This window comes from Rana temporaria, chromosome 1 (genome assembly GCF_905171775.1).
Source record: "Rana temporaria chromosome 1, aRanTem1.1, whole genome shotgun sequence".
Classification (NCBI taxonomy): Eukaryota; Metazoa; Chordata; class Amphibia; order Anura; family Ranidae; genus Rana; species Rana temporaria.
In genome coordinates, this window is record NC_053489.1 from 399,683,881 (window position 1) to 399,709,305 (window position 25,425).

Here is a 25,425-nt window from a genome sequence, read left to right on the forward strand (position 1 = left end):
CTTAAAAAAAAATGCATAGGTATAAGCATACAAACTCTTTTTAATCAGTACTCTAAACTATACATGACAAATGTAACATAGTAACTTACCGAAGAATTTCTTTCCTTGTAAAGAAAGTACAATCCTACAAATAAACATATACAACATGCATTAATGTTATTAAAAATGCAGACTATTTGTCTTTTCCCCTTTTCTTTGTGGATAATGTACGTGATGAAATATTTGCCACTAAATTATTGATCAATGAGAGAACAACTAATTGATCTAGCTGAACAAATTAGCAATATGAGGAGCAGGATGACAGTTTAAGCATATTGAAATATATTGTAATACATATAATTTACATTGGAGTCATCATTTGTGTCTTTAAAATGTGACTAAACCCACAACAGAAAAAAACAGTCTGTATATGATGTAATACTCACTTTAATACTCACTGTGGAACCTAGGGGGATAATCCACTGCATTGTGTAAAAATACAGTTTGATCCTGTCTTCTCTGATCTTCCTCTTCTTCCACAGTCCCCAATCCATCTCCTGATAGTACAGAGCCTTGGGGGTACTCTGCACATGCTCAGTTTGGTGTGCATTGCATTTTTTGGGGGAGGGGGGTGCATGTTATTGACACAGGGCCAATCAGCACTGTCCAGACAAAGTCAGGATTAATGCAGCCTCATAGGACGGTCAGAGGAGAATGAAAACCCCTCCTCCAAGCTTTGACCAGTGCTTGGCCAGACACTGATAGAAGTCACAAGACTGCTCTAACTGCTGATGAGAAAAGGTATTTAGCCGTTTATATTTACTAAAACTATTGCATTTCCATGTTCTCTGTACTGTGGGAGATATAGTAAATGCAGGGTCCTGGGTTTGGTAACACTTTAACTGCTAGTCTTTACAATATTTACATGGCATAGTATAATAATATCCAAAAGTGTATTTTTTTCTGTATTTAGTCTCCCTGTTGTTTTACAGTAACAAGAATAATGACAAAATATCATCTGTGGGTAGGCAGTGCCTACTGTTGACAGCAGCTGAACAACTAGAAGTTACAGTAGTCTGAGATAAGAAACACTCAAACATAATCACTGAGTGACTCAGTGAGTGGATTGTTTTGAAGGTCAAAGCTGCCGAAATACAGTATGCACAACATAATTATAACTTTTTATTTACTGATAGAAAGACAAAGATGAAAGAATGATATTTATGCTATCACTATATTGTATAATGTTAAAAGGGAAGTAGAGCTAAAGCTTTTTTCCTCTGGGTCACAGGAGTGCACTTCGTTCTGCAGTCCTGTGACCCGTATTTAGCCGACGACGCCACTCAGCTGGTCCAGGCTCTGGAGAGATACCGACTTTAATGTCAGGATCCACCCAGATGCCTCACTGGCAGCTGGCTCATCCTCTCAGCACAGTGATGAGAGCCTGAGCAAGCCGCTTCCACCATCTCTACAGCCCAGCATCTCAGTGAGCACTGGAGGGGAAAAGCAAAGACGGTGACTGACAGTCACTAGCTCTCTACTTACTGAAGACCGAGAACTGAGGGATCATCAATCTTTGATTGCCTATAGCTAGATTCAGGTACATGGCCGCAACTTTGCGGCGGCGTAGCTTAACAATATACTTGCCTGCTAAGTTACGGCGGCGTAGCCTAAAGCAGGCGGGCGTAAGGGCGCCTAATTCAAATGTGTGTAAGGGGGCGTGTTTTATGTCAATGGGGCTTGACCTTACGTTTTTGAAGTTCTTTCTGAACTGCGTATGCGCCGGGCGCCTACATTTCCCAGTGTGCATTGCAGCTAAGTACGCTGCACGGGCCTATTGATTTCGACGTGGACGTAAACAACGTAAATCCCTATTCATGGACGACTTACACAAATGACATAAAACTTTCGAATTTCGAAGCGGGAACGGCGGCCTATCCTTTAACATTACTATTCCATCTATTAGATGGAATAACTTTAGGCCTGATAATGCGTTACGGAAACGGCGTAAATGTACTGGGGCGGCCGGGCGTACGTTCGTTAATCGGCATATCTACTGATTTGCATATTCTACGCCGACCGCAATGGAAGCGCCACCTAGCGGCCAGCCTCAATATTGCAACCTAAGATAGGACGGCGCAAGCCGTCGTATCTTAGATATGTTTAAGCGTATCTCTGTTTGAGAATACACTTAAACATAGGTCGGCGCAGATTCTGAGTTAGGTCGGCTTATCTGTAGATAAGCCGGCCTAACTCTTTCTGAATCTAGCTATTAGTTCTCAGTGTAGAGACAGCGGGAGACAGATGCAGCATCAGGCATCCACCTAGGGGATTTTTTTCCCCCCACATTTCTCTTTTAAATAATTTGTTTCCACAAGAAACAATATCCCTGTCCAAAAGAGGTATATTTGTTTTTTCATTAGGCCTCATTCACACAAATGTTGACACCCATACTTTGCGGATGAGGCTTGTTTCTGTACCTACATCCCTCCCAATCTGTGTGAAAATTTGAGGTGTACAGAAGTGGGTGCGCACTCTAACACCAAGCAGACGTGTACCACATCAATAAAGACAGCAATGGTATCCATAAGTTTGAATCCTGATCTGAATTCTCAGAAACAGTTGGGATCATTATGGTTTTTACCTATTCCTGCCTGCGGTCAAAGCAAAGTCATAAATTCATCCAAGAGGGGAGACTGAAGGGGCCGGATTCAGAAAGAGATACGACGGCGTATCTCCTGATACGCCGTCGTATCTCTAAGTTCCGACGGTCATATCTATGCGCCTGATTCATAGAATCAGGTTACGCATAGATATCCCTGAGGCCCCGTACACGCGGTCGAACATGTCCGCTGAAACTGGTCGTTGGACCAGTTTCCGCGGACATGTCTGACTGTGTGTACGGCCTAGCAGACAGGTTTCCAGTGGACAAAAGTTTCTCAGCAAGCTAAGAAACTTGTCCGCTGGAAACATGTCCGTTGGACATGTCCGATGGTTAGTACACCTAATCGGACATGTCCGCTGGTTATGACGTGTAACCAGCGTCTCGAAATCCCGCGCATGAGTCAAATTGATTCGATGCATGCGTGGAAGCATTGCACTTCCGTGTTTGAGAACGTCGGTGTCTTCTACGTCACAGTGTTCTCTGTCCGCAGGGATTTTGGTCTGATGGTGTGTACACACATCAGACCAAAATCTCCCAGGAGACATGTCCGATGAAAACGGTCCGCGGACCGTTTTCATCGGACATGTCTCCTCGTGTGTACGGGGCCTAAGAGCCGACAGGTGTAAGTGTCGGATCTTAGGCTGCAATTCCCGGCTGGCCGCTAGGTGGCGCTTCTGTATTTTTATCAACAGAAAGGCAGATGGAGGGGGCGTGGCCTGCATGCATCGTGATGGATGCCTGAGCTAACAGCTCTGACTGGCATCTGGGGATTTCTCGGCCAATCCATCAAAATATCGCTCTGTGAATCGCCTGAGACTGATATTCTGTGAGGGGAGACCACACTCGATGCAGTCACGCAAGCGGATTAAAGAAACTCGCTTTAGAAAGCTGACTGACATGTCTGATATGTCAGCTGCAGCAGAGGATCAGCTTCAAAATGGCCCCCACAGATCTGAGGTAATGCCATCCTCCTATTATACTGATCTCCCTGATGAGATACAGGACAACTGGGATCCAGACTCTCATGTATTTAACCCGGAGGTGTCTCCCCCTCATAGTCCATCCTCTAAAAGCCCGGCTAAAACGCGGATGAAATATGACCATTCAGAGCAATCCCCTGTAATTCCTGCGACATCATCAAGCCAGGACCAGGTAGGCCTTAAAGTGGCATCATCAATAGCCTGTTATCCTACCTCAGGCAAACCGGTCCTTGATACTACCATGAAGGATATGCTTTTATCCCTTCAATCGTCACTTATGGTGAATATATCTGCTATGCTCAATAACTTTTCTATTGAAATGAAAGGTTTGGGGGAGAGGGTCCTCCATGTAGAAAATAAGATTGAGAAACAATCAAAAACTGTGAACAATTTGGTTAACGCATATAGAGATCAAATGGATGATGCAGATTGGATGCGTGCTAAAATCGCGGATTTGGAAGATCGCTCTAGGAGGGAAAACATTAAACTGAGGGGAGTTCCTGAATCTATTGCTCAGGCAGATCTACAAAAGTATGCGGGAGACATGATAATGGCCTTGTTACCGGACATATCCCCAATAGAAAGAATGATTGACCGTATACACCGCATTCCTAAACCGAAACACCTGGACGCATCCGTCCCATGCGATGTTCTCATGAAAATACATTTTTTCCCTACTAAAGAGAAATTGCTGACCAGAGCTCGATCCCAACCTGAACTCCCTGCTCCTTATAAGGAGGTTCATATGTACGCTGATTTGTCAAAATATACTCTCAATATGAGAAGGCAGCTGAAAACTGTCACAAAAGCTTTAAACAACCATAAGATCCCATATAAGTGGAGACATCCTGCTACATTGCTGATAACATCTAACGGGAAAACCATCATCATATCCAAGCCTCTGGATGGACTTCGCTTGCTGCACTCGTGGGGCATTCTCCCTAAACTATCTGATGAGGAAAGACGGGCTATGGACGGTATACATCTTGGTAAAGGAAGCAACACAGCTCATCACATCCCTGCTGCAAAGTAATACATTGAAGAAGTATTTGTTGATATTTTCACTGCAACAATGTTCCCTGGATGCCAGTCTTTACATCCTTTGCTGTTTGAACATTACCCTGTTATAGTGTCGGGTTACTAATATCACCCGACATTAGTTGCATTTGACACTTTTGTTCTGGTATTGCTCTATCCAAGTTTGTAGGATATATTTCTGTTTAAGCATATCTTGCCTTGAATATCCTACTTCCTTGGTCCTGTTCTGATTGAGCAACTCACTGATACCTATTTTTTATTATATTTGTGTGCCTTTTTTTTTGTTTGTTTGTTTGTTTGTTTGTTTGTTTTGTTTTGCCCTGTGTTTTTGTGTTTTTCTTTTTCTTTTCCCCTTATCATTCTAGTATATAGTGTACTAGGTAGTTATTTTCTGCACACTACTCCAAAATTTGAACATCATCGGCACATTCCAGCAGCTTCTACACGCTATTCACAATGTCTATCAATTTTCTTTCACTTAATGTGAAGGGACTGAACCACCCAGCAAAACGTTCTTCGCTTTGGAGAACTGCTATCTCCCACAAATGCGATGTACTTTGCGTGCAGGAAACGCACTTTGCTCAAGGGGCGACCCCCCAATGTAACAATAGATCCTTTCCCTATGTTTTTAAGGCTGACTTTTCTAGAAAACAAAGGGGTGTCTTGATTGCCATCCGTGACACTATTTCTTTTCAGTTAATATCCTGCACTACTGATCCGAATGGAAGGTTTGTTATATTAGTTTGTAAATTAGACAATGTTTTGTATACTATTGCAAACTTGTATGCCCCGAACCACGGTCAATTGAAGTTTCATAGATCCGTGCTTGAGAAGGTTCGAAAAGTACAGGAAGGTCATCTGCTGTTATGTGGGGATTTTAATATTGTTCCAGATGTCACTATGGATGTTTCTTCCGGTCCCAAGAGGATTTCTTCCCCTCTATCCACCTTTTTTAGAGAGAATGATCTTTTTGACATATGGAGGTGTTGTCATGCGGAGGAGAGGGACTATACGTTTCTCTCCTCGCGTCACAACACTTATTCCAGGATTGACATGTTCATTTCTGACAAATGGCTACTACAGAATGTTATTGACTCTCGCATCCACTCTATCACCTGGTCGGACCACGCACCAATCAGTATTAAAATTGCTAATAAGAATTCTAAACAGCACTCGTACCTGTGGCGTGTTAATAATTATCTACTCCAAAACCCTACTCACAAGGAATTTCTTAAACAAAAATTGACGGAATTTTTCTCCAACAACGTAGGTTCGGTGTCCGACCCGGCGGTACTGTGGAATGCCCACAAATCTTATATGCGAGGTTTCTTCATTCAACTCGGATCGCGAGTTAAGAAATTAAGAACTAAGAAACTCGATGAATTATCCAAAAAGATAGAGGAGGTTGATTTCAGAAATAAATCGACTCCGTCGCCTCACCTTCGGTCCCAACTATTTGAGCTGAGACACGAATTACGGTCCTTACTACTTGAATCCTATGAACTTAATTTGAGGAAACTTAAAGCAACCTCCTACACTGCTAATAATAAGTCAGGGAAGCTAATGGCTAGTCGCATCAGAGGTCTTAGACTTAAAACTAAAATCCCCTACCTTTATCACCCGACTTCTGGTGAAAAGCTCATCAATCCACAATCCATTGCCGATGCCTTTGGCATTTATTATGATAATTTTTATAACCTCAAATTGGATGCTAGCACCCATCAACCAACTAGTGAGGAAATTGGGTCTTTCCTCGATCAAATCACTTTACCTAAATTATCTGCTAAACATCTTGAGCAATTGAATGCCCCTATCACTATAAATGAAATCAGTAAAATCATTGATGGTCTGCCTTTCTCTAAGTCTCCGGGGCCTGATGGGTATACTGGGGAATATTTCAAGTTATTTAAGGATTTAGTTTCCCCTCACTTAACAACACTGTACAACCACTCGATTTCTACCTTCGCTTTTCCAAGAGAAATGTTGTCGGCCATTATAGTTACTCTACCCAAACCTGGTAAAGAACCCAACTCTCCTTCTAATTTTAGGCCAATCTCCTTACTTAACGTTGATTTGAAAATATATGCCAAGTTGATAGCCAGCAGATTGAATCAGATTCTCCCAGACCTAATCCACACTGACCAAGCGGGTTTTATGAGAGGCCGCCAGGCTTCAGATGCTACTAGGAGAATGGTGAATGTGATTCACAATGTGGGACTGATGGGAACGCCTTCTCTGCTTCTTTCTCTGGATGCAGAGAAGGTGTTCGACAGGGTTAATTGGGACTACTTGAACTTGACTCTTCGGAAATTTGGATTTGCTGGGCCTATCCTTGAAGCAATACTGGCTCTGTATACTACTCCTACAGCCAGAGTCTTTACCTCAGGTCTTTTATCTAAACCTTTTGATATTTCCAATGGAACTCGACAGGGGTGTCCACTTTCTCCCCTAATTTTCAACATGCTGATTGAACCCCTGGCAGAACATGTTAGAACTAATTCTAAAATTTCAGGAATTAATATTGGCAATCAAGTACATAAAATAAGCTTGTTTGCGGATGATGTCATCTTAATGATAACTAATCCATTCTCCTCCTTACCCGAAATCCAAAAGCTTCTATCCTGGTTTGGCGAGGTTTCATTTTACAAGGCTAATGCTTGAAGTCACTCATCTTAGACATTGGAGTTGATGCTGTTAATAAAAATTTGTTGCAACATCAATTCCCCTATGTTTTGGGCGGATTCCACCATCCCATATTTGGGTGTTCATCTCACAAGGACCACCGAAAAATTATATGAACACAACTACCTTGCCCTTAGAAGTAAACTACAAACTGACCTTCAGATTTTGAGCAAATTCGAATTTTCTTGGTGGGGTAGATTATCAGCCTTCAAAATGGTACATCTTCCACAAGTTTTATATTTTTTCAGGACTTTGCCCATTCCTGTTCCTGTTATGTTTTTTAAGTCCATGCAATCTCTCTTGTCTAAATTTGTCTGGAATGGGAAGAAATCCAGGTGTACTCATGATAGGTTAATTAAACATAGAATGAGCGGTGGAACTGGATATATTGATTTCCAGGACTATTATCATTCCTCCATCTTGTCCCAACTGAAGGAGTGGTTCTATCATATTCCTACTACTCAATGGGGGCTGATAGAGGCTAGTTACTGTACGTATGCTTCTACCAACCTCTGGTTGTTTGGTTCTCTATTGGGTGTTAAGACCCCAATACACTTACCTCCTACGATGCTTGCATCCATACGAACTTGGCAAAAATTTATAAGCTCCACTGGTCTAGCAGGGCCCGGAGTCGAAGTTAGAATTCCCATCCAAACATTATACTTTGTTACTAACAGGATGCCGATTTCCTTTTGGAACCAGAAAGGTATTAGGTATCTGGACGACTTTTATTCGAATGGATACATCAAAACCTTTTCTTCTATCCAATCGGAATATGACCTCCCTCACACCAACGAGTTTCAATATACTCAATTAATGCATTGTCTATATAAACTTGGCAATATTTCCAAACAAGTTAATGCTTCAGCTTGGACCTATTTTTCTTCGCCAATACGACAAAATAAGGGCATTTCTTTATTTTATCAATTAATGCAACAAAAACGAGTTTTTAATAAATCTGCCTCCCATCTTCTTTGGGAAAAAGATCTTAAATGCTCTTTCACGAATGACCAATGGCGCTTGGCCTGTAAGGCCAATCAATCTGCCACTCGTTGCACTCCTTGTGGGAGTTATCTATCAAAATCACTTTGCGTTGGTACCTTACTCCGGTAATAGTGTCTAAATATGACCCCCAAAACCCCTGCAGCTTGTTGGAGACGTTGCCCCAACTTCAGTCAGAGGAGACATATTCCATATATTATGGAGTTGTCCAAAGCTCACAGTCTATTGGGCAGGAATCTTCAATATAATATCTGACCTGACTCAAACACGAGTGGCTCCTGATCCAGCATTGGCTATTTAACATTAGGAATAGACAGGTTTTCATTTAATCTTCGTAGAACGATAACCCATCTACTCTTTGGCTGCTAGATTGTCGATTACAAGGAAAGTGGAAAGATCCGATCCGCCTTCCCCTGATGACGCTATTGACCTCTTGGATTTACATAATTCCTATGAAAGGATTTTAGCGTCATCCTTGGGCTCTCTTCATAAATACTCAATCCAATGGGACCTCTGGAACGTCCTGGTTCAAAAACAGGACATAATTCTGTTACCTTATTTCCTCCCTCACGTTGTTAACTATTCAGATAGGAAAATATGAGAGGAGATAGCTCTCGAACACTATGATTCCCATATGGGTGTTCGGGAAAGCTAGTTCCTTTATTTATTTGTTTGCTAATGTATTTCTTTCTTTTTCCTTTGATATTGTGATTTGATCTCTTATTGACTTGATACTATTGAGAAAATATTCTACAGAAAATACTCTACATTTTTTCTTATGATGATTGGTAGTATTATATTGCTTAGCCAACACATATCTGTATGTTAGATAATGAGTATTACTTTGTCTCCTACTGTTACGATGCATTGTGTACTATATGCTATTGTAATGCATTATTTTGTTTGATTGAAAAATATCAATAAAAAACTATTGAAATAAAAAAAAAACAGAAAGGCAGATTAAATTTGTATCCAGAAAGCGATGCACAACATTTGCTCCACTCCCTAAATGCCTACAGATCCTGTTGTGAGCAGCAAAACCTGAGAGCAAGAAGTGAGAGCAATATCCATAGGATAGTGGCTATTCATCCTCACCATCGCCTTCCTTTTCTCCTGTCTTCTACTGTCTTCTCACCATCACCTTGAACAGGTCCCTATGTTCTGCCCCTCAATGCATCATTATTACCTGCCATAATTTGTAGACAAATTAACATAACTGCTGCATCAACTATTTCTTGCCAACCCTCACTTTTGCCACCTTATGACTAAAACTAAAACAATTCAGATGACTAAAATACGACTAAAACTAAAAATGGCGCCTAACGGCAATCGCACAGGACAAGATGAAGCAGTTCCATAAGGTCTGGGATCCGTGGATCTACTACTTAACTGGTGACTCTGGGTCGAGAGGTTCTTAGGTTTATCTTGAGGATTATTTTTAAGGAGCACGGAGCCCCAACTCCCCCCCTTCCCCCTCTTCTTTCTTATCTCACTGTTTCCTTTCTTGTCATTCCCCAACGGGACTGCAATCCCTTATTTTTTCTGCTTCACTTCCTCCTTCATACATATCCGAAGTGATGGTTAACTTAATAGCGACTAATTTGCCAATTGTATGATATCATGTGATATGGGGGGTGGTAACCCCAAATAGGCGAAGGCTTTCGGTGATGTTAAATAGATAGTCAAACCCTTACCTATAGAAAGAAGTTACGCTGATATGTACATCTTTTGTTTGTGCAAGAAATGTAATAAACACTATTGAAACATAAAACTAAAAATGGCATTTTAGTCAAAAGACTATTACCTAGATTCACGTAGGCGTATTTAGTTAGAGAGGCAAGTGCTGTATTCACAAAGCACTTGCGTCCTAAGTTACGGCGGCGTATCGTAAATCTGCCAGCGTAATCGCGCCTAATTCAAATTGGGAAGAGGTGGGCGTGTTTTATGATAATAAGCCATGACCCCACGTAATTGATGTTTTGAACGTACGGCACATGCGCCGTCCATGAACGTAACCCAGTGCGCATGCTCCAAATTACGCTGCAAAAACTCATTGGTTTCGACATGAACGTAAATTATGGCCAGCCCCATTCACGGACGACTTACGCAAACAACGTAAAAATTTCAAAGTTCGTCCATACTTAACATTGGCTGCGCCATCTTTTTGGTGGTTTATCTTTACGCATGAAAACGCCTTACGTAAACGGCGTATCTTTACTGCGACGGGCAAGCGTACGTTCGTGAATAGGCGTATCTCGCTGATTTACGCATTCTAGGCGTAAATCAGCGTACACGCCCCTAGCGGCCAGCGTACATAGACAGCTAAGATACAAGGAAGACTTACGCCGCTCGTATCTTAGCAACATTTAAGCGTATCTCAGTTTTAGCATACGCTTAAATGTAGGACGGCGCAGATTCAGAGTTACAACGGCGTATCTACTGATACGCCGGCATAACTATACCTGAATCTGGCTATATGACTAAAACTAAATAAAATTTTGACGACAAAACTAACACTGTTTTGTTGAGAAAAACATTCCCCTCTTGATGATCTCTGTACATTGCAAGGATTTTAACAAATTTTGTTGCAGATTCCTACCTGTTTTTATCCTGAAGAAATAGCTGTTTGTTTGTCTGTGTGCATGTGAATGAGAGTAACTATAAAATGATCTTGCAGGTTTCTAATGAGGAAAGTGTCAGGTTCTGAATCCCTTTAGACATAATTTCCCTTCATGGAAGAGACCTGCTAGCCGCATGGATATTCTGCGGGCACCACAGAGCTGCCGTCCGCCCCCCTCAAATCCCAGTGAGCTGACAGCCAGAGGTGAAGGGGGGGGGGATGCTGCAGATGAGTGGTCATGCCTGGGGTGATGATCTGCTGGACTTTCTGTGTATTGGGGGAGGTGGGGGGTACAGAGTGCTGTATTGGAGGTGCACATCAAGTCCTGTATCATGTTTGCACCCTCTCACCCTCTTCTGTACCATGTCTGCACACTCTCTGATGGTCTCCTGTACCATCTCTGCACACTCTCTGACAGTCTCCTGCACCATCTCCGCACACTCTCTGACAGTCTCCTGCACCATCTCCGCACACTCTCTGACAGTATCCTGTACCATCTCCGCACCCTCTATGACAGTCTCCTGTACCATCTCCGCACCCTCTATGACAGTCTCCTGTATCATCTCCGCACACTCTCTGACAGTCTCCTGTACCATCTCCGCACACTCTCTGACAGTCTCCTGTACCATCTCCGCACCCTCTCTGACAGTCTCCTGTACCATCTCCGCACCCTCTCTGACAGTCTCCTGTATCATCTCCGCACCCTCTATGACAGTCTCATGTATCATCTCAGCACCCTCTCTGACAGTCTCCTGTATCATATCCGCACCCTCTCTGACAGTCTCCTGTATCATCTCCGCACCCTCTATGACAGTCTCCTGTACCATCTCCGCACCCTCTATGACAGTCTCCTGTATCATCTCCGCACACTCTCTGACAGTCTCCTGTACCATCTCCGCACACTCTCTGACAGTCTCCTGTACCATCTCTGCACACTCTCTGACAGTCTCCTGTACCATTTCCGCACCCTCTCTGACAGTCTCCTGTATCATCTCCGCACCCTCTATGACAGTCTCATGTATCATCTCAGCACCCTCTCTGACAGTCTCCTGTACCATTTCCGCACCCTCTCTGACAGTCTCCTGTATCATCTCCGCACCCTCTATGACAGTCTCATGTATCATCTCAGCACCCTCTCTGACAGTCTCCTGTACCATCTCCGCACCCTCTATGACAGTTTCCTGTATCATCTCCGCACCCTCTATGACAGTCTCATGTATCATCTCAGCACCCTCTCTGACAGTCTCCTGTACCATCTCCGCACACTCTCTGACAGTCTCCTGTACCATCTCTGCACCCTCTCTTTACAGTCTCCTGTATCATCTCTGCACACTCTCTGACAGTCTCCTGTATCATCTCCGCACACTCTCTGACAGTCTCCTGTACCATCTCCGCACCCTCTCTGATAGTCTCCTGTACCATCTCTGCACCCTCTCTTTACAGTCTCCTGTATCATCTCTGCACACTCTCTGACAGTCTCCTGTACCATCTCCGCACCCTCTCTGACAGTCTCCTGTACCATCTCCGCACACTCTCTGACAGTCTCCTGTATCATCTCCGCACACTCTCTGATAGTCTCCTGTACCATCTCTGCACCCTCTCTTTACAGTCTCCTGTATCATCTCTGCACACTCTCTGACAGTCTCCTGTACCATCTCCGCACCCTCTCTGACAGTCTCCTGTACCATCTCCGCACACTCTCTGACAGTCTCCTGTATCATCTCCGCACCCTCTATGACAGTCTCATGTATCATCTCAGCACCCTCTCTGACAGTCTCCTGTACCATCTCCGCACCCTCTATGACAGTCTCCTGTACCATCTCCACACCCTCTCTGACAGTCTCCTGTACCATCTCCACACACTCTCTGACAGTCTCCTGTATCATCTCCGCACACTCTCTGACAGTCTCCTGTACCATCTCCGCACACTCTCTGACAGTCTCCTGTACATCTCCACACACTCTCTGACAGTCTCCTGTACCATCTCCACACACTCTCTGACAGTCTCCTGTATCATCTCAGCACCCTCTCTGATAGGCTCCTGTACCATCTCCGTAAACTCTCTGACAGTCTCCTGTATCATCTCCGCACACTCTCTGACAGTCTCCTGTACCATCTCCGTAAACTCTCTGACAGTCTCCTGTACCATCTCCGCACACTCTCTGACAGTCTCCTGTACCATCTCCGCACACTCTCTGACAGTCTCCTGTACCATCTCCACACCCTCTCTGACAGTCTCCTGTACCATCTCCGCACACTCTCTGACAGTCTCCTGTACCATCTCCACACACTTTCTGACAGTCTCCTGTACCATCTCCGCACACTCTCTGACAGTCTCCTGTATCATCTCCGCACACTCTCTGACAGTCTCCTGTACTATCTCCGCACACTCTCTGACAGTCTCCTGTACCATCTCCACACCCTCTCTGACAGTCTCCTGTACCATCTCCGCACACTCTCTGACAGTCTCCTGTACCATCTCCACACACTTTCTGACAGTCTCCTGTACCATCTCCGCGCACTCTCTGACAGTCTCCTGTATCATCTCCGCACCCTCTCTGACAGTCTCCTGTACCATCTCCGCACACTCTCTGACAGTCTCCTGTACCATCTCCACACACTCTCTGACAGTCTCCTGTATCATCTCCGCACACTCTCTGATAGGCTCCTGTACCATCTCCACACACTCTCTGACAGTCTCCTGTACCATCTCCACACCCTCTCTGACAGTCTCCTGTATCATCTCCGCACACTCTCTGACAGTCTCCTGTACCATCTCCACACACTTTCTGACAGTCTCCTGTACCATCTCCGCGCACTCTCTGACAGTCTCCTGTACCATCTCCACACCCTCTCTGACAGTCTCCTGTATCATCTCCGCACCCTCTCTGACAGTCTCCTGTATCATCTCCGCACACTCTCTGATAAGCTCCTGTACCATCTCAGCACCCTCTCTGACAGTCTCCTGTACCATCTTCGCACACTCTCTGACAGTCTCCTGTACCATCTCCGCACCCTCTCTGACAGTCTCCTGTATCATCTCCGCACACTCTCTGACAGTCTCCTGTATCATCTCCGCACCCTCTCTGACAGTCTCCTGTACCATCTCCACACACTTTCTGACAGTCTCCTGTACCATCTCCGCGCACTCTCTGACAGTCTCCTGTACCATCTCCACACACTCTCTGACAGTCTCCTGTATCATCTCCGCACCCTCTCTGACAGTCTCCTGTATCATCTCCGCACACTCTCTGATAAGCTCCTGTACCATCTCAGCACCCTCTCTGACAGTCTCCTGTACCATCTCCGCACCCTCTCTGACAGTCTCCTGTATCATCTCCGCACACTCTCTGACAGTCTCCTGTATCATCTCCGCACACTCTCTGACAGTCTCCTGTATCATCTCCGCACACTCTCTGACAGTCTCCTGTACCATCTCCACACACTCTCTGACAGTCTCCTGTATCATCTCCGCACACTCTCTGACAGTCTTCTGTACCATCTACGCACCCTCTCTGACAGTCTCCTGTACCATCTACGCACCCTCTCTGACAGTCTCCTGTATCATCTCTGCACACTCTCTGACAGTCTCCTGTACCATCTCCGCACACTCTCTGACAGTCTCCTGTACATCTCCGCACACTCTCTGACAGTCTCCTGTATCATCTCCGCACACTCTCTGACAGTCTCCTGTATCATCTGCGCACACTCTCTGACAGTCTCCTGTATCATCTCCGCACACTCTCTGACAGTCTCCTGTATCATCTCCGCACCCTCTCTGACAGTCTCCTGTACCATCTTCGCACACTCTCTGACAGTCTCCGGTACCATCTCCGCACACTCTCTGACAGTCTCCTGTATCATCTCCGCACACTCTCTGACAGTCTCCTGTATCATCTCCGCACACTCTCTGACAGTCTTCTGTACATCTACGCACCCTCTCTGACAGTCTCCTGTACCATCTACGCACCCTCTCTGACAGTCTCCTGTATCATCTCTGCACACTCTCTGACAGTCTCCTGTACCATCTCCGCACACTCTCTGACAGTCTCCTGTACATCTCCGCACACTCTCTGACAGTCTCCTGTACCATCTCCACACACTCTCTGACAGTCTCCTGTACCATCTCCACACCCTCTCTGACAGTCTCCTGTACCATCTCCGCACACTCTCTGACAGTCTCCTGTACCATCTCCGCGCACTCTCTGACAGTCTCCTGTACCATCTCCACACACTCTCTGACAGTCTCCTGTATCATCTCCGCACCCTCTCTGACAGTCTCCTGTATCATCTCCGCACACTCTCTGATAAGCTCCTGTACCATCTCAGCACCCTCTCTGACAGTCTCCTGTACCATCTTCGCACACTCTCTGACAGTCTCCTGTACCATCTCCGCACACTCTCTGACAGTCTCCTGTACCATCTTCGCACACTCTCTGACAGTCTCCTGTACCATCTCCGCACACTCTCTGACAGTCTCCTGTATCATCTCCACACACTCTCTGACAGTCTCCTGTATCATCTCCGCACACTCTCTGACAGTCTCCTGTATCATCTCCGCACACTCTCTGGTAGTCTACTGTACCATCTAAGCACCCTCTCTGACAGTCTCCTGTACCATCTCCGCACACTCTCTGACAGTCTCCTGTATCATCTCCGCACACTCTCTGATAGGCTCCTGTACCATCTCCGTAAACTCTCTGACAGTCTCCTGTACCATCTCCACACCCTCTCTGACAGTCTCTTGTACCATCTCCGTAAACTCTCTGACAGTCTCCTGTACCATCTCCACACCCTCTCTGACAGTCTCCTGTACCATCTCCACACACTCTCTGACAGTCTCCTGTATCATCTCCGCACACTCTCTGATAGGCTCCTGTACCATCTCCGTCAACTCTCTGACAGTCTCCTGTACCATCTCCACACCCTCTCTGACAGTCTCCTGTACCATCTCCGCACACTCTCTGACAGTCTCCTGTACCATCTCCACACACTTTCTGACAGTCTCCTGTACCATCTCCGCACACTCTCTGACAGTCTCCTGTACATCTCCACACACTCTCTGACAGTCTCCTGTACCATCCCTGCACACTCTCTGATAAGCTCCTGTACCATCTCAGCACCCTCTCTGACAGTCTCCTGTACCATCTCCGCACACTCTCTGACAGTCTCCTGTATCATCTCCGCACACTCTCTGACAGTCTCCTGTACCATCTCCGCACACTCTCTGACAGTCTCCTGTATCATCTCCGCACACTCTCTGATAAGCTCCTGTACCATCTCCACACACTCTCTGACAGTCTCCTGTATCATCTCCGCACACTCTCTGACAGTCTCCTGTATCATCTCCGCACACTCTCTGATAAGCTCCTGTACCATCTCCACACCCTCTCTGACAGTCTCCTGTACCATCTCCACACACTTTCTGACAGTCTCCTGTACCATCTCCGCACACTCTCTGACAGTCTCCTGTACCATCTCCACACACTCTCTGACAGTCTCCTGTATCATCTCCGCACACTCTCTGACAGTCTCCTGTACCATCTCCACACACTCTCTGATAAGCTCCTGTACCATCTCACCCTCTTCTGTACCATGTCTGCACACTCTCTGACAGTCTCCTGTACCATCTCCGCACACTCTCTGACAGTCTCCTGTATCATCTCCGCACACTCTCTGACAGTCTCCTGTACCATCTCCGCACACTCTCTGACAGTCTCCTGTATCATCTCCGCACACTCTCTGACAGTCTCCTGTATCATCTCCGCACACTCTCTGACAGTCTTCTGTACCATCTACGCACCCTCTCTGACAGTCTCCTGTATCATCTCTGCACACTCTCTGACAGTCTCCTGTACCATCTCCGCACCCTCTCTGGTAGTCTCCTGTACCATCTAAGCACCCTCTCTGACAGTCTCCTGTACATCTCCGCACACTCTCTGAAGTCTCCTGTACATTTCCGCACTCTCTCTGACAGTCTCCTGTATCATCTCTGCACACTCTCTGACAGTCTCCTGTACCATCTCCGCACACTCTCTGACAGTCTCCTGTATCATCTCCGCACACTCTCTGATAAGCTCCTGTACCATCTCCACACCCTCTCTGACAGTCTCCTGTACCATCTCCACACACTTTCTGACAGTCTCCTGTACCATCTCCACACACTCTCTGACAGTCTCCTGTACCATCTCCACACACTCTCTGACAGTCTCCTGTATCATCTCCGCACACTCTCTGACAGTCTCCTGTACCATCTCCGCACACTCTCTGACAGTCTCCTGTACATCTCCGCACACTCTCTGACAGTCTCCTGTACCATCTCCACACACTCTCTGACAGTCTCCTGTATCATCCCTGCACACTCTCTGACAGTCTCCTGTACCATCTCCGCACCCTCTCTGACAGTCTCCTGTATCATCTCCGCACACTCTCTGATAAGCTCCTGTACCATCTCAGCACCCTCTCTGACAGTCTCCTGTACCATCTTCGCACACTCTCTGACAGTCTCCTGTACCATCTCCGCACACTCTCTGACAGTCTCCTGTATCATCTCCGCACACTCTCTGACAGTCTCCTGTATCATCTCCGCACACACTCTCTGACAGTCTTCTGTACCATCTACGCACCCTCTCTGACAGTCTCCTGTACCATCTACGCACCCTCTCTGACAGTCTCCTGTATCATCTCTGCACACTCTCTGACAGTCTCCTGTACCATCTCCGCACACTCTCTGACAGTCTCCTGTACATCTCCGCACACTCTCTGACAGTCTCCTGTACCATCTCCGCGCACTCTCTGACAGTCTCCTGTACCATCTCCACACACTCTCTGACAGTCTCCTGTATCATCTCCGCACCCTCTCTGACAGTCTCCTGTATCATCTCCGCACACTCTCTGATAAGCTCCTGTACCATCTCAGCACCCTCTCTGACAGTCTCCTGTACCATCTTCGCACACTCTCTGACAGTCTCCTGTACCATCTCCGCACACTCTCTGACAGTCTCCTGTATCATCTCCGCACACTCTCTGACAGTCTCCTGTATCATCTCCGCACCCTCTCTGACAGTCTCCTGTACCATCTCCACACACTTTCTGACAGTCTCCTGTACCATCTCCGCGCACTCTCTGACAGTCTCCTGTACCATCTCCACACACTCTCTGACAGTCTCCTGTATCATCTCCGCACCCTCTCTGACAGTCTCCTGTATCATCTCCGCACACTCTCTGATAAGCTTCTGTACCATCTCAGCACCCTCTCTGACAGTCTCCTGTACCATCTCCGCACCCTCTCTGACAGTCTCCTGTATCATCTCCGCACACTCTCTGACAGTCTCCTGTATCATCTCCGCACACTCTCTGACAGTCTCCTGTATCATCTCCGCACACTCTCTGACAGTCTCCTGTACCATCTCCACACACTCTCTGACAGTCTCCTGTATCATCTCCGCACACTCTCTGACAGTCTTCTGTACCATCTACGCACCCTCTCTGACAGTCTCCTGTACCATCTACGCACCCTCTCTGACAGTCTCCTGTATCATCTCTGCACACTCTCTGACAGTCTCCTGTACCATCTCCGCACACTCTCTGACAGTCTCCTGTACATCTCCGCACACTCTCTGACAGTCTCCTGTATCATCTCCGCACCCTCTCTGACAGTCTCCTGTATCATCTCCGCACACTCTCTGACAGTCTCCTGTACCATCTCCACACACTTTCTGACAGTCTCCTGTACCATCTCCGCGCACTCTCTGACAGTCTCCTGTACCATCTCCACACACTCTCTGACAGTCTCCTGTATCATCTCTGCACACTCTCTGACAGTCTCCTGTACCATCTCCGCACACTCTCTGACAGTCTCCTGTACCATCTCCACACACTCTCTGACAGTCTCCTGTACCATCTCCGCGCACTCTCTGACAGTCTCCTGTACCATCTCCACACACTCTCTGACAGTCTCCTGTATCATCTCTGCACACTCTCTGACAGTCTCCTGTATCATCTCCGCACACTCTCTGACAGTCTCCTGTACCATCTTCGCACACTCTCTGACAGTCTCCTGTACCATCTCCGCACACTCTCTGACAGTCTCCTGTATCATCTCCGCACACTCTCTGACAGTCTCCTGTATCATCTCCGCACACTCTCTGACAGTCTTCTGTACCATCTACGCACCCTCTCTGACAGTCTCCTGTACCATCTACGCACCCTCTCTGACAGTCTCCTGTATCATCTCTGCACACTCTCTGACAGTCTCCTGTACCATCTCCGCACACTCTCTGACAGTCTCCTGTACATCTCCGCACACTCTCTGACAGTCTCCTGTACCATCTCCACACACTCTCTGACAGTCTCCTGTACCATCTCCACACCCTCTCTGACAGTCTCCTGTACCATCTCCGCACACTCTCTGACAGTCTCCTGTACCATCTCCGCGCACTCTCTGACAGTCTCCTGTACCATCTCCACACACTCTCTGACAGTCTCCTGTATCATCTCCGCACCCTCTCTGACAGTCTCCTGTATCATCTCCGCACACTCTCTGATAAGCTCCTGTACCATCTCAGCACCCTCTCTGACAGTCTCCTGTACCATCTTCGCACACTCTCTGACAGTCTCCTGTACCATCTCCGCACACTCTCTGACAGTCTCCTGTATCATCTCCGCACACTCTCTGACAGTCTTCTGTACCATCTCCACACACTCTCTGACAGTCTCCTGTATCATCTCCGCACACTCTCTGGTAGTCTCCTGTACCATCTAAGCACCCTCTCTGACAGTCTCCTGTACCATCTCCGCACACTCTCTGACAGTCTCCTGTATCATCTCCGCACACTCTCTGATAGGCTCCTGTACCATCTCCGTAAACTCTCTGACAGTCTCCTGTACCATCTCCACACCCTCTCTGACAGTCTCCTGTACCATCTCCGTAAACTCTCTGACAGTCTCCTGTACCATCTCCACACCCTCTCTGACAGTCTCCTGTACCATCTCCACACACTCTCTGACAGTCTCCTGTATCATCTCCGCACACTCTCTGATAGGCTCCTGTACCATCTCCACACACTCTCTGACAGTCTCCTGTACCATCTCCACACACTTTCTGACAGTCTCCTGTACCATCTCCGCACACTCTCTGACAGTCTCCTGTACCATCTCCACACACTCTCTGACAGTCTCCTGTACCATCCCTGCACACTCTCTGATAAGCTCCTGTACCATCTCAGCACCCTCTCTGACAGTCTCCTGTACCATCTCCGCACACTCTCTGACAGTCTCCTGTATCATCTCCGCACACTCTCTGACAGTCTCCTGTACCATCTCCGCACACTTTCTGACAGTCTCCTGTATCATCTCCGCACACTCTCTGATAAGCTCCTGTACCATCTCCACACACTCTCTGACAGTCTCCTGTATCATCTCCGCACACTCTCTGACAGTCTCCTGTATCATCTCCGCACACTCTCTGATAAGCTCCTGTACCATCTCCACACCCTCTCTGACAGTCTCCTGTACCATCTCCACACACTTTCTGACAGTCTCCTGTACCATCTCCGCACACTCTCTGACAGTCTCCTGTACCATCTCCACACACTCTCTGACAGTCTCCTGTATCATCTCCGCACACTCTCTGACAGTCTTCTGTACCATCTCCACACACTCTCTGACAGTCTCCTGTACCATCCCTGCACACTCTCTGATAAGCTCCTGTACCATGTCTGCACACTCTCTGACAGTCTCCTGTACCATCTCCGCACACTCTCTGACAGTCTCCTGTATCATCTCCGCACACTCTCTGACAGTCTCCTGTACCATCTCCGCACACTCTCTGACAGTCTCCTGTATCATCTCCGCACACTCTCTGACAGTCTCCTGTATCATCTCCGCACACTCTCTGACAGTCTTCTGTACCATCTACGCACCCTCTCTGACAGTCTCCTGTATCATCTCTGCACACTCTCTGACAGTCTCCTGTACCATCTCCGCACCCTCTCTGGTAGTCTCCTGTACCATCTAAGCACCCTCTCTGACAGTCTCCTGTACATCTCCGCACACTCTCTGAAGTCTCCTGTACATTTCCGCACTCTCTCTGACAGTCTCCTGTATCATCTCTGCACACTCTCTGACAGTCTCCTGTACCATCTCCGCACACTCTCTGACAGTCTCCTGTATCATCTCCGCACACTCTCTGATAAGCTCCTGTACCATCTCCACACCCTCTCTGACAGTCTCCTGTACCATCTCCACACACTTTCTGACAGTCTCCTGTACCATCTCCACACACTCTCTGACAGTCTCCTGTACCATCTCCACACACTCTCTGACAGTCTCCTGTATCATCTCCGCACACTCTCTGACAGTCTCCTGTACCATCTCCGCACACTCTCTGACAGTCTCCTGTACATCTCCGCACACTCTCTGACAGTCTCCTGTACCATCTCCACACACTCTCTGACAGTCTCCTGTATCATCTCCGCACCCTCTCTGACAGTCTCCTGTATCATCTCCGCACACTCTCTGATAAGCTCCTGTACCATCTCAGCACCCTCTCTGACAGTCTCCTGTACCATCTTCGCACACTCTCTGACAGTCTCCTGTACCATCTCCGCACACTCTCTGACAGTCTCCTGTATCATCTCCGCACACTCTCTGACAGTCTCCTGTATCATCTCCGCACACTCTCTGACAGTCTTCTGTACCATCTACGCACCCTCTCTGACAGTCTCCTGTACCATCTACGCACCCTCTCTGACAGTCTCCTGTATCATCTCTGCACACTCTCTGACAGTCTCCTGTACCATCTCCGCACACTCTCTGACAGTCTCCTGTACATCTCCGCACACTCTCTGACAGTCTCCTGTACCATCTCCGCGCACTCTCTGACAGTCTCCTGTACCATCTCCACACACTCTCTGACAGTCTCCTGTATCATCTCCGCACCCTCTCTGACAGTCTCCTGTATCATCTCCGCACACTCTCTGATAAGCTCCTGTACCATCTCAGCACCCTCTCTGACAGTCTCCTGTACCATCTTCGCACACTCTCTGACAGTCTCCTGTACCATCTCCGCACACTCTCTGACAGTCTCCTGTATCATCTCCGCACACTCTCTGACAGTCTTCTGTACCATCTCCACACACTCTCTGACAGTCTCCTGTATCATCTCCGCACACTCTCTGACAGTCTCCTGTATCATCTCCGCACACTCTCTGGTAGTCTCCTGTACCATCTAAGCACCCTCTCTGACAGTCTCCTGTATCATCTCCGCACACTCTCTGATAGGCTCCTGTACCATCTCCGTAAACTCTCTGACAGTCTCCTGTACCATCTCCACACCCTCTCTGACAGTCTCCTGTACCATCTCCGTAAACTCTCTGACAGTCTCCTGTACCATCTCCACACCCTCTCTGACAGTCTCCTGTACCATCTCCACACACTCTCTGACAGTCTCCTGTATCATCTCCGCACACTCTCTGATAGGCTCCTGTACCATCTCCGTAAACTCTCTGACAGTCTCCTGTACCATCTCCACACCCTCTCTGACAGTCTCCTGTACCATCTCCACACACTCTCTGACAGTCTCCTGTACCATCTCCACACACTTTCTGACAGTCTCCTGTACCATCTCCGCACACTCTCTGACAGTCTCCTGTACCATCTCCACACACTCTCTGACAGTCTCCTGTACCATCCCTGCACACTCTCTGATAAGCTCCTGTACCATCTCAGCACCCTCTCTGACAGTCTCCTGTATCATCTCCGCACACTCTCTGACAGTCTCCTGTATCATCTCCGCACACTCTCTGACAGTCTCCTGTACCATCTCCGCACACTCTCTGACAGTCTCCTGTATCATCTCCGCACACTCTCTGATAGTCTCCTGTACCATCTCAGCACCCTCTCTGACAGTCTCCTGTATCATCTCCACACACTCTCTGACAGTCTCCTGTATCATCTCCGCACACTCTCTGATAAGCTCCTGTACCATCTCCACACCCTCTCTGACAGTCTCCTGTACCATCTCCACACACTTTCTGACAGTCTCCTGTACCATCTCCGCACACTCTCTGACAGTCTCCTGTACCATCTCCACACACTCTCTGACAGTCTCCTGTATCATCTCCGCACACTCTCTGACAGTCTCCTGTACCATCTCCACACACTCTCTGACAGTCTCCTGTACCATCCCTGCACACTCTCTGATAAGCTCCTGTACCATGTCTGCACACTCTCTGACAGTCTCCTGTACCATCTCCGCACACTCTCTGACAGTCTCCTGTATCATCTCCGCACACTCTCTGACAGTCTCCTGTACCATCTCCGCACACTCTCTGACAGTCTCCTGTATCATCTCCGCACACTCTCTGACAGTCTCCTGTATCATCTCCGCACACTCTCTGACAGTCTTCTGTACCATCTACGCACCCTCTCTGACAGTCTCCTGTATCATCTCTGCACACTCTCTGACAGTCTCCTGTACCATCTCCGCACCCTCTCTGGTAGTCTCCTGTACCATCTAAGCACCCTCTCTGACAGTCTCCTGTACATCTCCGCACACTCTCTGAAGTCTCCTGTACATTTCCGCACTCTCTCTGACAGTCTCCTGTATCATCTCTGCACACTCTCTGACAGTCTCCTGTACCATCTCCGCACACTCTCTGACAGTCTCCTGTATCATCTCCGCACACTCTCTGATAAGCTCCTGTACCATCTCCACACCCTCTCTGACAGTCTCCTGTACCATCTCCACACACTTTCTGACAGTCTCCTGTACCATCTCCGCACACTCTCTGACAGTCTCCTGTACCATCTCCACACACTCTCTGACAGTCTCCTGTATCATCTCCGCACACTCTCTGACAGTCTCCTGTACCATCTCCGCACACTCTCTGACAGTCTCCTGTACATCTCCGCACACTCTCTGACAGTCTCCTGTACCATCTCCACACACTCTCTGACAGTCTCCTGTATCATCTCCGCACCCTCTCTGACAGTCTCCTGTATCATCTCCGCACACTCTCTGATAAGCTCCTGTACCATCTCCACACACTTTCTGACAGTCTCATGTACCATCTCCGCACACTCTCTGACAGTCTCCTGTACCATCTCCACACACTCTCTGACAGTCTCCTGTATCATCTCCGCACACTCTCTGACAGTCTCCTGTACCATCTCCACACACTCTCTGACAGTCTCCTGTACCATCCCTGCACACTCTCTGATAAGCTCCTGTACCATGTCTGCACACTCTCTGACAGTCTCCTGTACCATCTCCGCACACTCTCTGACAGTCTCCTGTATCATCTCCGCACACTCTCTGACAGTCTCCTGTACCATCTCCGCACACTCTCTGATAGTCTCCTGTATCATCTCCGCACACTCTCTGACAGTCTCCTGTATCATCTCCGCACACTCTCTGACAGTCTTCTGTACCATCTACGCACCCTCTCTGACAGTCTCCTGTATCATCTCTGCACACTCTCTGACAGTCTCCTGTACCATCTCCGCACCCTCTCTGGTAGTCTCCTGTACCATCTAAGCACCCTCTCTGACAGTCTCCTGTACATCTCCGCACACTCTCTGAAGTCTCCTGTATCATCTCCGCACACTCTCTGACAGTCTCCTGTACCATCTCCGCACACTCTCTGACAGTCTCCTGTACATCTCCGCACACTCTCTGACAGTCTCCTGTACCATCTCCGCACACTCTCTGACAGTCTCCTGTACCATCTCCGCACACTCTCTGACAGTCTCCTGTATCATCTCCGCACACTCTCTGACAGTCTCCTGTATCATCTCCGCACACTCTCTGACAGTCTTCTGTACCATCTACGCACCCTCTCTGACAGTCTCCTGTATCATCTCTGCACACTCTCTGACAGTCTCCTGTACCATCTCCGCACCCTCTCTGGTAGTCTCCTGTACCATCTAAGCACCCTCTCTGACAGTCTCCTGTACATCTCCGCACACTCTCTGAAGTCTCCTGTACATTTCCGCACTCTCTCTGACAGTCTCCTGTATCATCTCTGCACACTCTCTGACAGTCTCCTGTACCATCTCCGCACACTCTCTGACAGTCTCCTGTATCATCTCCGCACACTCTCTGATAAGCTCCTGTACCATCTCCACACCCTCTCTGACAGTCTCCTGTACCATCTCCACACACTTTCTGACAGTCTCCTGTACCATCTCCGCACACTCTCTGACAGTCTCCTGTACCATCTCCACACACTCTCTGACAGTCTCCTGTATCATCTCCGCACACTCTCTGACAGTCTCCTGTACCATCTCCGCACACTCTCTGACAGTCTCCTGTACATCTCCGCACACTCTCTGACAGTCTCCTGTACCATCTCCACACACTCTCTGACAGTCTCCTGTATCATCTCCGCACCCTCTCTGACAGTCTCCTGTATCATCTCCGCACACTCTCTGATAAGCTCCTGTACCATCTCCAC